At 43.6% G+C, this 12861-nt stretch overlaps 1 protein-coding gene across 10 annotated transcripts in view; it reads left to right on the top strand.

Moving 5' to 3' along the window:
• Nucleotides 1-12861, top strand: part of DMD (dystrophin) — a 1036503-nt gene that overhangs the window by 806580 nt on the left and 217062 nt on the right. The window lies entirely within an intron of this gene.

Raw genomic sequence — 12861 nt, 5'->3', positions numbered from 1 at the left:
CTAATAATATTTCCCAGTGCAGGATTGCTGCCTGTGTTTGCCTTTCCTCCATTCTTCTGACAAAAAGGCTCCACATATTTGTAATAAAATATTATGTTTCCTTGCTATTCAGATATTAATCAGTACTGGATTAAAGTGGAATTACATAGTGCAGGGACATTAATAGTGAATGATTACTTATATGATTAATAGTGCAATGAGTACCAAATAAATCAATGTCTTGGCAGCCCAAGTAGAACATAACCCTTATTGCCACCCATCAAAAACCCACTAATGCTTAGTGATAACTGGGATTAATTAGTGATATGGTGTTATTCATATTGAAACACTTGCTAATCCTATTTAAAATGGATGTAATATTAAAGCAGGGAATATTCAGACAGTTCAATAATGAGCTATTCAGAATCTTTTTTAAAAAGACATATTTTTATACCCATAAGACCTCTAAATAGCTTAAAATATGTAGCATTAGCACTTTTTATGTGGATGCAGGCACTTCAGTGCTGAAATGCTTGCAAAATGTCAGTTTTTGTTTACCTTACTCTCTATTGAAATGTCATTTTGTTTGCTGCTATTGATGCTTTAGTCACTGTAGAAAGTTCAGATGAAACGTCTAAAATATTCAAAACCAATATTGACTGAATTCATTCTAGATAGGTTGATGGAGTTGTTATGATCTTGAGTTGATACTAAACTGCTGGGAATATTGAACTAGATGCTAAGTAGCATTTAGTGGAAAAGTGTCTTGAAGTTATGGAAGCAGAACTAAACTTCATACACTGTTTCTATAAAGGTAATTGAGCAAAACAGTATTTGCAAGGAGAAAAAGTCAGTTTCTTTCAATAAGAGAAATACATGAAATACCTCGCATGATAAAATTATGTAGCAACAATACTGTGCAAAAACTGCATGCTTTCATTTTCAGGTTTCAATTTCAGTATCTATTTTTCTTAAAGGCATGCAATACATAGGTCAGAGGTTTTTAGGGCATTGCTTCAACAGGAGGAATTATTTAGCAAAGCAGTACCACTGGCATGTTGGGACTATGAAGTGCGAATGTATGATTTCTGTTCAGATGGGTTCAGTCGCAGCAAGGCTATTTTTAATGTAATACAGATGAAAATGTACCAGAGAGCAACACTGGTTATTCTTTCAAACCATTGTTGCCTTGAAATATACATACTGTTCTGATACACAGTGGAAGATGGGTCAGAATTAATAGGCAACATATTCTCCAGTGAGTGAAGGTTCTTGAAGAAAAATAATAATTGGCTTCACACTAGTAAGTTACAGGGCATATTGTAAATTGGCATTGTGCCACAGCCTGGTGCTTTTCAAAGAACTGTCGTTACCTAAGCACAAGCTGTTTTTGAATTGTATGTTTGGAGTGGCCAGAAGAGAAAGTTGAATAGATATGCATTTCCCTTTGTAATATTATAGTTGAGGAGTCTGAAGTTTTAGAGGAAGAAGAATTGCTTTAGAAACTTTGATTCATGCATGTATGAAAAAAGAATAGAAAACACACTAGATAGCAGTCATATACTTTCCTGGGAGTAAGCCCCATTGAATGGCACTTCTGAATAGATATGTATAGGATTGTATTGTAGTTTGTATTGTTCCTGTAAATTTTGTAGTTTTTACTTTGGGGTAGCCAATGTGGTGCCCACTGCCCTCAAGTTGTTGTCAGAATAGCATTCCCATCAGCCAGGAATAATGGGAGTTGATTGATTATTTAATTTCTATCCCTTTTAATATATCAAAACTATCTCTAAGCAGTGTACAAGAGATAACTTCAACAAAATATTACAAAAATACAGTTACATATCAAAATGTTGCATTAATACAAAGTTACTATTATATAGAAATCACTATCAATTCATTTTCCTTCTGACACACCCTCCCTATCACCGTCCGGGTTCCCACCCCAGGGTCCAACAAACTCTTAGCTCAGCCCCAAAAGTCTTGCAATCAGAAGAGTTCCTGGAAACAGCAGACATCACCCTCGTCTCTCACTCTAGACTTGGTTTTAATGGATGGGCCCAAGGTGGATGGTACTTCCTCAGGCTGCCCACAGCTGTGTTCCATTCAGCTGCACTCTCCAGTCCCAGTTCCAGGTACAACAGGGTTGTTTTTTTTAGTTTCCCAGGCGGTGCAAAGGATGGGGAAAGGGCCCCTCCACTCACAGCTCTTTCTTCACCCTCTGCCCTTGCCTCTTCCTCCAGATGCTTTGTTGTAGTGTAGTCCAACAACACTTTGGAAGGCCCTTTGGAAGGCCCTCCCTGGGACAAAGGAAGAGCTTTGCTGAAATTATACAGTTCTACTGTAACACTGAAATATGTAGTCCTGTGTGTTAGAAAATGATAGAATGTGTTTCTCCAACTTTGTGTTCAACGTACTGAAATTTTCTGCCTTTGTCTGAATTTGTACATTGACAAAGAACGTATTGAGAATTTTGTCTCATTAATTCTTATGCACATTTTAGCATTTTTACCAGTCAAGTAATAATGAAAGCTTCTATGTTTTATTGACTTTCTGAATTAATGTTGCTTGGCCTTTGGAGGGAAGTCAAACATAATGAGATCAATTTGGATCTTTATGTTTTTATAATCAACTTCTCATGTCTTTTAATCTTAATTTTGACATATTAAGATGATATGTACTGTTATATTAATAAAACACATGAAGTGAAATTGCTGAAAAAGATGTGGTGACAAGGAACTTTAAATGCTCTGTAAAACAGACTCTGCAATGAAGCATCTCTTTTGCTCTGCCAACATATATCAGATGGTGGCGCATAATGCTGTATCCCAGAGATGACTTGTAGCTTACATTTTTCCATATTTGGGCATAGCTATGTGTTCCAAACCACAAACCGAAGTTTAAAACTTTCTCATGTATGAAAGGGTGAAATGGAGCAACTAAGTCTAAGGGTCAGTACAATGTGCTATCACCATGGGAAACTGTGGTTCTATCTTGATCCAGGCTGTTATGTTGCCTACGGAAAAAAGGAAATCTTATATGAACTGACCCTCTGTTATTGATGTTTGTAGCATGCATATTCCATCGGAACAGATAATTCTGTGACATCTGCCGCAGAGACATTTCCTTAGCTATGAGCATGATCATTTTGGAGCTATTTCTGAAGCTAGAAATGCCGCTTGCCAGCATTATGCAACTGTTGCCACAGCCATTCCTGAAAAGAAGATTAAGGGAAGCTGTTAAAAACATCTATAACAAATTTGTTTTCTAAAATTATTTGGGATAAAAGCTAGAAAATCATAATTGTTCTGAAATTGCATCCCATCAATGTAAACACAGTTGCAGACTTTTTCAAAACATGTTTTGTTTTTCTGAACATTTCAAAATGTACAGATTGTCATACGATTTAGACATAAAAATTGAGGTCACAATCCTAAACACATTTGCTTGGAAATAACTGTGTGACGCCCAAACTGCCACATCTAGCATAGGCTGAGCATTTACAGTGATGATCTATTGGTCTGAAGGAAGGGTATGCTTGCAACAAGAATATTCAAGACACTTCTGAGTACCTGAATTTAGCATTGTGGCCTAAGACTGGGTTTCCATCAAGCAGCTTTTGCAAGATTACTCTGGGAAACTGCTAGTGCAAGTATGTCATCTCATTTTATTTCTTAATTAGGAACCCATTTCCAGTTTTTTGTTGAGTGGAAGTTGGGGCCAGATCAAACATACACATTTTTGCCCTACCCAGTGTTGGCAATCTACATTTTGATAACAATATTTGAATCTTTCCTGGTGTGCCAGTCCAGTTGTGTATTAGCTTGTCAGCAAATCAGCTTTAGCACAGTTGATGGTAGTGTGTGATTAGACTGGTGCCTGTACTGATAAGGGCTTTTTGGTGGTACTGAATACATTTGGGCTCTGTGATACATCTGAACCAGCCTCCTTATTCTTATTAAACACCCCACAAATTTATTGCTTAATACTAGAGCCAGGAAGCATTTAAAAGAAAACAGATTCCTTATGATGAAATGCTTTTAAAATTGTGAACTGGTAGCCTGCCCATCTGGCCTTTGTGCAGATCCTGAGCATGAGGTGGCCCAAGCTGAAAAATAAGGTAGACTTGTTTGTATTTTATGTTTAATTATCTATTTTTAAAAGGGGCTGACATATATACATCTATCTCAAAGCAGTTTTGATTTGTCAGTTAATGTTTGAATTGAGACCAATACATCTTTTGAAATAAAGACGGTCTATCAGCTACTTATCTTACATAACTCTCGGTAATTTCAGTTTTGTGGTTTGTAATGGCCCCAGTGTAATTGCAGAATGAGAAAGAGAGAGAATATTTAAAAATAGCCTAAAACAGTTACGAATTATTATTTGATAGGCTTGTATTTCTCATAGTATCAGGATTGTTTCACTCTGAGCTTGTTTGTAATGAATGACATGTGAAACGTAATTTTGATTGGAGGAATAAATATTGGTTATTTTATTGCCTCAGTGGTTCATAGATTCTACTTTTTCAGATTCAGTTTTTGCTTTCAGCATGTTGCTTCCCACACCACCTTTAAGATTATCAGTTAAGCCTTATGAAACTGCTTCCTTAGATCAACTAATGTATTTTTGTTTACTTCTTATATATAAGAAGAAAAAACACAGCATAGTAATATAATTTAGATGAATAGTTCAGCAATTATAGCTGCCCAGTTACACAAGACCAAGTATGAAACAAGCAAGCATTCATTCTAACCTGCTCAGATAAATTGTCAGTTCAAGACTTGAATATTTGCATGTGATTTGACAGTGGTACAGTGGTTTGCATCTGGGGAACGTCAAGTCTCATGGCAGGACAAAAGTGTACCACTAATATGACAGAATTTTTCAGGTCCCTGCTAAGTTCATGATTTACCAGTATAGTGATAGCACATGTGTCTGTGTTAAGATCCTCTCCCAACAAAAATATCAAAGCATTATATTTTATATACATTTAAATACTTCTAGCATAATATACCTAACAAGAACTATTTAGGAAAACAATTTATGATACTATGACATTTTATTCTAGAATTAATGGAGACTGAGTTTTTCTACATAGTCCACATAGTATCTAGATCTACTGCATATTTTTTGCCCCAGAAAAGTGCTTAATCAGAATTATTCCAGAAATTTTAGTTTCATTAAATAAATAAAAGCTTATTGCTGTTTGATTCTACATTACCCCACAGTGGTGGTGTATTCTCAACTGCCCAGCAACATTGTGGGTGGGTGGATGTATACCAATATCACAATCATCACTTACTTCTTCATTCACATGTGTAAACTGCCCTGAGACCTCTTGGTATAGGGTGGTATAATAATAATAATAATAATAATAATAATAATAATAATAATAATAATAATAATAATAATAATTCACATGAGACATGTGTGGGGAGGAACCACACCCGCACCCCATTGTGAATGGCACAGTGTAGAATCAATTTAGATTGAAAGTGGCATATTGAGGATGAGTATCAATGATTCTGGATTGAGAGTGTTCTCAGCCTAGTTCAAATGTGGGTTATACAGTACATGTATACATTTTTTAAGAAGTGTAAGCAATGTGTTAAAAAGCATTGAACTGAAGTAACTCAAGCAAGAACCTAGAGCATCTGGCTCAGATCCATGATCCCTCTTCTAGAATGAAATAACTATTTGTAACATCAGAATCAAATAATTTGAGGCGGTCAACAAAAGGTCACTGGATTGGCAACTTAGGTACAAGGTGCATGGTCACTGGTCCTTCATAAGATCAACACAGAAAGTGCTGTTGCATTTGTGCTGCTCTCAATGTCCTTGCTTGAAACTATGGCCTCTCTGCAAAGAGCTACGAATCACTACTTGTTCTTGCTTTATTTTGCTTGTTCTTCCTTTCCTAACTTGTAAATGTTTCTTTCTCGCCTGACTTACCAGCCTTGACTAGTTTCCTCAGTCTTGCCTTTCCCTGAGCCTTTTCCCTACATGATAATTTCACCTACATATCTGGAAGAAACAGATCTCGTGCTTGTCCTGCTATGGGCCAGATCTGCCCCTTCCTTACTGCAAGCTTTGAGCTCAGATTCAGGCAAGAGTGAATCCAGCCTACTTTTGACCGCAGATAGATCAAAATAAAGAAATATGTCTGTTTCTGTGTGCATGTGCAATGGAATGAGAGCTGTCGCTTGGTACCATATGGCTCTGGTATGTGAGTGGGCGTAGCAGTCATGTGAGGATGGGGTAATTGCGTAGACTTTCTCAGTCATTATTGTTATCATTTTTATTATCCTTTCTAAGTGATTCCAGCAGCAGATAGTGTATTTTCATGTGCACACACTCCAGCCATATAGGATTTCACTTCACAATAGAAATATGTGAAAGAGGTTTTAGAAAAGCTGTCATCTGTAAGATTCTTGCATTGCATTGCTTCTTACATGCAATTGTTTTCAAGCTGATATCAATGAATATTAATGCAGGTTTACTCACAAAAGAAAATACTATAATTCATGGACAGACATAGCTTGGCCACAGTGGTCTATGCTCTTGTAACTCCTGACTGGACTGTTGCAGTGGATTGTACATGGGACTGCTCTTGAAGATGACTCAAATACTTTAATAAGTGCAGAATGAGGCTGCCATAATTTTGTCTTCTTCACCAGATGGAATCACATCACATCCATTCTGTAAGAATTACATTGGCTACATTTTCACTTCTGAGTCCAATTTAATGTACCAAGGTTTAGCTTTAAAGCCCTAAAAGGCTTGCAGCCCAAATACTGGAAGGGATGCCTCTTTCTATATGAGCCTTCCTATGCCTTGAGATCTGCAAAGGGTGTTCTTCTTTGCATCCCACTGGTAGGAGAAGCTTGTGACCTCCGCTTCTGAAATGCTATTCCCTTACATGTTTGCCAGGTGTCAACATTTCTATTATTCTGGGGAAACTGTTTGCTCAACTTTTTAAAGTGTCGGTTTTATCTTGCTTTGCTATTTTTAGCTGTCTCTTTTAGATTTGTTTCATTATTGCTTATGTATAAATGTAATGTGCAATGTATGTAGTACTCTGCCATGCTATCAGTTTTGATGGAGAGTGTAATGGGATGATTAGCTGCTTGTGCGTAAAATCGTGCTCCCTCAGAGTTTGTGCGGCTCCACAAACCTCTGTGTGTGACAGAGCTCCTCAAACATGTCTGCTCTAGTCACTCGTAGAGTCTGACAGTGGCTGTCTGCGGAAGCGTTTCCAGCAAAGAAGCTCCTTAACGGAAACGCGTCTCCTGGACTCACGGCGTGACAGTTTCCGGCGAGGCGTGGGTCTCCCAATGGGAGCCTCAGATACCTCCCCACTGTTCTCGCTGGAAGCGTCTCTGAGCCCTCCCTCCTGCTCGCATTCCCTCAGAGATCCACTCCTCCCCCTGCTGGTTCCTGCTTCAGCTGTTGAGTCTCTTTCTTCCTCCCTGAGCCCCTCCACCACCTGTTCCTCCGATGGCAGTTCCCTGACATCCACCTCCCCTCCAGGGCCCCCCCTCACCCCCTCCCATTTCCTCTCCTCTGGGAGGTGAAGGGTTAAAACCCCGAAAAGAATCTTCTTCATCTTCAGACGTCTCGAACAATTCCCTCCATCGATCGCCGTCCTGGCTCGCTGAATCCTCCTCCTCCTCGGAATCTGTGAACCCCTCCAACTCCTCTTCTTCGTCGGTGGTGGCAAAGTATTTCCTCCGGAACCTCGCTACAGGCTGAGGTTTACGTGGGAACCTCTGATGAAAAGTTTCTATTAAAACTTCGTCATTGACATCCTCTGCCCTAACCCAGGTGTTTTCCGACTCCGGTTCCCCTTCCCACATTACCAAATACTCTACTTGATCTCCCTTCCACCTGGAATCGAGGATCTCCGCTACATGGTAGCTGTGTTCCTTCTCCTCCATTGCTGGCCCCCTAGTGACCCTCCCTTCTCTGTCCCCTTTATACGGTGACAGCAACGACCTGTGGAAAACTGGGTGCAGCTTCATGTGGTTCGGTAACCGGAGTCTGAAAGCCACTGGGTTGACCTGCTGCGTGACTTCAAATGGGCCCAGCCTTTTGGGTCTTAACTTCTTACAACCCCCTTTGAATGGCAATCCTTGGGTTGACAGCCACACCTGGTCCCCCACCCTAATGCTTTCACCTTCCCTTCTGTTTTTGTCTGCCTGCCTCTTATATTCCTCCTTAGCCCTGTTTAAGTTGAGTTGGAGCTGGCGATGGATCGCTTCCATTTCTTCAACGAACTGTTCTGCAGCTGGAACGCTCCAGTTCTCCCCTTCCCCCCCTGGGAAGGCTCTGGGATGGCACCCGTGATTAGCCAAAAAGGGGCTCATCCCCGTGGACACGTTCTCTGCATTGTTGTAGGCAAATTCTGCCAACGCCAGCTTCTCCACCCAATCATTCTCTCTGTCATTCACATAACACCTCAAATATTGCTGGAGAACACCATTAGCTCTTTCCGCCTGCCCGTTGGTTTCTGGATGACGGGCCGTTGAGAAATTAACCTCTACATGCAGTAAGCTCATGAGCTTCCTCCAGAACCTGGAAGTAAATTGTTTCCCTCGGTCTGAAACCACCCTCAAGGGGGCGCCATGCAACCTAAACACATTTTCTACAAACAATTTAGCTGTTTCTTCTGCTGTGACCGCATGTGAGCAGGCTATAAAGTGGGCCATTTTAGTTAACAGGTCTACCACAACCATGATGGCTGTTTTCCCTCTAGACCTTGGCAGATCAGTCATGAAATCTATTGCCACTGCTTCCCATGGTCTTTCAGGTGTGGGTAGTGGTTCTAATAAACCTGCCGGTGCCCGCCTCTCCCCCTTGGCTCGTTGGCATTGGTCACACCCTCTCACATACTCCCGCACATCTTCCCTGACCTTGGGCCACCAAAATTCCCTGGTAACCAGCCACATGGTTTTGTGTTGCCCAAAATGCCCTGCTGTGGGGCTATCGTGCAGTTGCTTGAGTACCTTCTCCCTCAATTCCCCTTCAGGTATATATAACGCTCCCTTGTAGTACAATGCCCCGTTTCTCTCCTCAAAACCCCCGGGTTTGTCTCCCTCCCTCCTGAGACCCCTGAGTTTGTCCTGGGCGTATTCATCATGCACCGTTCCCTCTACCAATTCCCTTTGCCCCACCAATGCCGCCCCACACACCCAGCGGTCCTCTGGAATGACATGGGTCTCTTCGGGTGCTCCCTCCCCCTCCAAATATTCAGGTTTGCGTGAGAGAGCGTCCGCCCTAACGTTCTCTGGGCCTGGCACGTAACAAATCTCAAAGTTAAATTTGGAGAACTCCTGGGCCCATCTCAACTGCCGTTGGTTGAGCACTCGCGCAGTTCTCCAATACTCTAGATTCTTATGGTCCGTGCACACTTGCACCTTATGTTGTGCACCAATTAGCAGGTGCCTCCATTTCCGGAAAGCCTCATGAATAGCAAGAAGTTCCCGGTCGTACACCGTGTAGTTCCTCTCGGATTTGTTCAGCTTTCGCGAAAAGAAGGCACACGGTCGCCACTCTGACTCCTCCTTCCCCGGCTGCAGAAGAAGCACCGCCCCTATGGCTCTGTCTGATGCGTCTGTTTCGACCCTCAGCTTCTTTTGTAAATCCACATGCAGAAGTTGTTCTTCAGAGGCGAAGGCCCTTTTCAGTTCCTCAAACGCTCGCTCCGCCTCCGCCGTCCAAACAAACTTCTTTTTACTGCTGAGACAGTCCGTAATGGGCGCCGTCAGGTGGGCGAAGTTTCGGATGAACTTACGATAAAAGTTTCCAAACCCTAGGAACCTCTGCACATCCTTCTTGGTTTTGGGTGTTTTCCATTCCAGCACTGCCTGAACCTTGCCGGGATCCATGGCCAATCCCTTGTCTGACAGGCGGTACCCCAGGAATTCCACCTCCTTGGTATGAAACTGACACTTCTCCAGTTTCACCCACAGCCTGTTGGCTTGCAGCCTGCTCAACACTTCTCTGACGTCTCTCACATGTTGCTCCTCATTCTCCGAATACACCAACACATCATCTAGGAAGGCCACGCAATTCTTGTAGAGCAAAGGACCCAGTACGTGGTTCATAAAAGATTGAAAGCACGCTGAGCCTGCTTGTAATCCAAAAGGCATAACGAGATATTCAAATGCCCCCAAAGGGGTAAACATGGTGGTTTTCCATTCATCCCCTTTCCTTATACGTATCAGGTTGTAGGCCCCCCTTAGATCCAGCTTTGGAAAAATCTTTCCCTTCCGCACCCTGGTCAAAATATCATCAATCCTGGGCATAGGGAAAGCCACTGGTTCTGTCACTGCATTTAACCGCCTGAAATCACATACAAGTCTCGGCTTGTCCGTGTGCTTTTTATCCACAAAAAACACTGGGCTACCCCCCGCTGCTTTGGACTCTCTGATGAAGCCTCTCTTCAGGTTCTTGTCAATGAACTCTCGCAACTCCTGCATTTCTCTGTCTGACATGGCATACAACTTGCCTACAGGAAGCTGTGCTCCAGGGAGTAAATTGATCTGGCAATCAAAGGGCCTATGCGGGGGTAGTTGGTCAGTTTCCTTCTCGCTGAACACGTCGCTGAGATCTGCATACTGTGGTGGTACCTTCACCTTCTCCATTACTTCAGTCCCTGCTAGGGTGGCTTGGGCCCCTGCTGAACCCTTTTCCCCTTTGCAGTGTTCTAAGCAATGTGCTGAACCAAAGGAAACCACTCTTTGATGCCAGCCCACCAGCGGATCATGTAGCGCTAGCCAGCTCATTCCCAAAATAATGGGAGCGCCTCCCAAGGTGGCCACATTAAACGCTATCAGTTCTGTGTGCCTTGCCACCCTCATTATCATTGGGACGGTCTGCAAGCTGACTCCTCCTCCCAACAACTCCCTGCCATCGATCGTGGTCACCTGCAGGGGGTTGCTTAAAGGGATCGTCTGTATCTGGTGTTCAGCAGCAAACTCCTTGCTCATAAAATTGCAGGAGCTGCCTGAGTCCAACAGCGCCTTTATTTTTAGGGGGTGTCCATTTTGCAGCTCTAGCGACACTTCAATCACTAGAGCAGGTTGAGGAGCTTCTGGCACGGGCACTTTCACTGCTCTTTGGCCTGGCTGCAGTGCCCCGACTGTGGCAACCAGGCGTTGGCTTTTACCTGCTCTGTTTCTCCCTGCTCTCCTCCCTCAACAGCTCCCACCATCCCTTGCCATTCCTTCCTCTGGGGGCAGACTCTGGCAAAGTGGCCTGGCTGTTGGCAGAGATAGCATTTCCGGGCGCCCTTTCCCTCCTTCTTAGCCCCCTCACTGGGTTTTGAAAATGCGCGCGCGCGCGCTGTTCCGATTTCCATCGGCTCTGCCGGCGGGAAAGCTGGCTCAGGAATGTCTGGAATGCAGAACTCCTTCCAACGTTCCCCTCTCCCTTCCCGCCTTTCCAAGGCTCTTGCCTCCTGACGCGCTCCTATGGTCAGCGCAGATTTGGTCAGCTGATCCATAGACACCGCCCTGGGGCTCCGGGACAGTTCGTCTTTCACAGCCGAAGAAAGACCTTCAAATAGCATCTGAATGGGTGCCGCCGATAAATCCCAACCCAATCTGTGAACCAGCATGGTAAACTCAGTCCAGTACTCACGGACAGATCGGCTTCCCTGCTTGCAAGCCATTAGCTGTCTGCGCACCACCCCTTCCTCAATATCGCTGGAAAACATGATATCCATTGCACGAAAGAACTTCATCGTGTCCTTTAGGACGTCATTGTGCGTTGCCATTAGGGGTCGAACCCAGTCCCGTGCCCCCTTCTCAAGATGCCCAATTACGAAAGCAACTCGCGATTCCTCATCAGGGAACTCATCAAACTGCACATTAATGGCATATTGCATCTCTGTCCTAAAGGCATGGTAATCCTTGGGGTCCCCCCCAAACTTCTGCACCAATCCTGGTACCTTTCTGGGGAACTGAGTGGCTCTCCCCTTCTTGTCTGCATCCTGAGCCCTTCTCTCCTCAAGCCTCGCCGTCTGCAGCGCAAGTTGGACTTCCAACGCTCGGTATCTTTCTTCCAAGCTTGGACCAGCCCCAACCCCTGCTCCTCCGGTTCCGGCTGGGTCGCTCATGATGCTTTCTCCTGCACAGGCAGCGTACAGAGACTGTCAGACTGCTGTAATGGGATGATTAGCTGCTTGTGCGTAAAATCATGCTCCCTCAGAGTTTGTGCGGCTCCACAAACCTCTGTGTGTGACAGAGCTCCTCAAACATGTCTGCTCTAGTCACTCGTAGAGTCTGACAGTGGCTGTCTGCGGAAGCGTTTCCAGCAAAGAAGCTCCTTAACGGAAACGCGTCTCCTGGATTCACGGCGTGACAGTTTCCGGCGAGGCGTGGGTCTCCCAATGGGAGCCTCAGATACCTCCCCACTGTTCTCGCTGGAAGCGTCTCTGAGCCCTCCCTCCTGCTCGCATTCCCTCAGAGATCCACTCCTCCCCCTGCTGGTTCCTGCTTCAGCTGTTGAGTCTCTTTCTTCCTCCCTGAGCCCCTCCACCACCTGTTCCTCCGATGGCAGTTCCCTGACAGAGAGGGAGCTAGAAATGTTATAAATGGATGAATAAATACCACAGGATTGACATTTGACTATTTTTCAATAACTCAAATTGAGGAATATGAAATCTGAGATTCTGTTGCCACATAGGATGTCACAGAACCTTTTTTATTTTTCAAGCAAGAACTCAGAAATAACTCTATTTTCTGCATAAACCAAGGGCAAAAACCCTTTTCCTGACTTATTTTAATGTGCACTATCTGAGGCATGCATGACTTGAGATTGTTTGTAATTAAACTGATTGTTTTGCACAATGTTAAATGCTTCTTTGAGGTTGTT

The sequence above is a fragment of the Podarcis bocagei genome (genome assembly GCF_964188305.1).
Source record: "Podarcis bocagei genome assembly, chromosome: 6".
Classification (NCBI taxonomy): domain Eukaryota; kingdom Metazoa; phylum Chordata; class Lepidosauria; order Squamata; family Lacertidae; genus Podarcis; species Podarcis bocagei.
The sequence above is the reverse complement of the archived record's forward strand: the minus strand, read 5'-3'. Positions and strand labels throughout refer to the sequence as shown.